General features: G+C 35.8%; 1 pseudogene; it reads right to left on the minus strand.

Moving 5' to 3' along the window:
• Positions 1 to 275: 275 nt before the first annotated feature.
• On the minus strand, positions 276 to 734 carry LOC147427099 (uncharacterized; annotated as a pseudogene).
• Between the last annotated feature and the right edge of the window lie 381 nt (positions 735 to 1,115).

Below are 1,115 nucleotides of genomic sequence, written 5' to 3' on the forward strand. Positions count from 1 at the left end.
TGTGTTATTTCCTATGTAGCACATATTAAAATATATTACAAGCTCGAAGAAAATGAGATATACGAGATTAGAGAAAGTGGCATAAAATAGCTCAGACTCATTGAATATTTTCAAGTTAGTGGATACAAAATTTTATATAGAATTATTGTTTTGAGTTTTGGTCAAGAACACATTGGCTATCTAAGGTTACATTGTATGTTGCAGGCTATACAAATCATATATAGTCTATTATATAGGTATCATGATGCCTCATAGGGAATTGCATTGTAAATGGTTTAATTCAATTCTTGAGATATATAATATGTCTTTGATGTAGCATCTACCAAGGCATGTCAAACTTGATTCCACAAACAAGGAAAGAGTACAGGTTAGAAGAGTGTAGTGATTTGGATGCACCTCTTTCTACTAACAATAACAGCCTATGACAACATAAGTATTTTTCCCCCATTTTTTTTTCACTTATCTATTACAATGATTTTTTTCATCCACTTTCTCTTTGTACATCTCAAAAAAAAAAACTCCGCACCTTCTGCAATTCCAGCTTCCGCATTGACTGCAAAATTATCGCCTTCAGAGAGATACTCACTTAGCATATCCTAGGATCCCTCAAACATTGCATAATCATCTTATGGTACCTCTGTCTCTACTGGTAGATTAGAGAGTGGTTTCAATTCCTTATGTGTCCACTTATCTACATATAATTTGTTGCAACGAGTCCTCCAATGGCCCTTCATGCTAGCATCACAAAAATAAGAAAGATGCATGGTCCTTACTTGAGTAGGATCACGGAAAGAAAACCTTGAAATGTAGTGGAGTGATCAAGATCTTGTCACTGTGTCACAACCCCACAGATTGGACCTATGCACATCCCCTTCTTTCACCAACCAATATATCATGTTTATAGGAGGACCTTCTTTAGTGGATTGTGCATAAGAGCAAGCTGCAGCATTGGACATTTTTCTTGGAAAGAAATCCAACCATATTTTCACCTTTCCTAAGGACAAATTTATCACTCTTAAGTTGTTCATGTTTAAGGGCTCTCTTTATTACAACACCAGCACCATCGTGCTCCCTCTTTCCATGGCTAGAACAAAAAAAATTCCATGTCTTCTTTG

The sequence above is a fragment of the Adiantum capillus-veneris genome, chromosome 24, assembly GCF_014529385.1.
Source record: "Adiantum capillus-veneris isolate H3 chromosome 24, ASM1452938v2, whole genome shotgun sequence".
Taxonomy (NCBI): Eukaryota; Viridiplantae; Streptophyta; class Polypodiopsida; order Polypodiales; family Pteridaceae; genus Adiantum; species Adiantum capillus-veneris.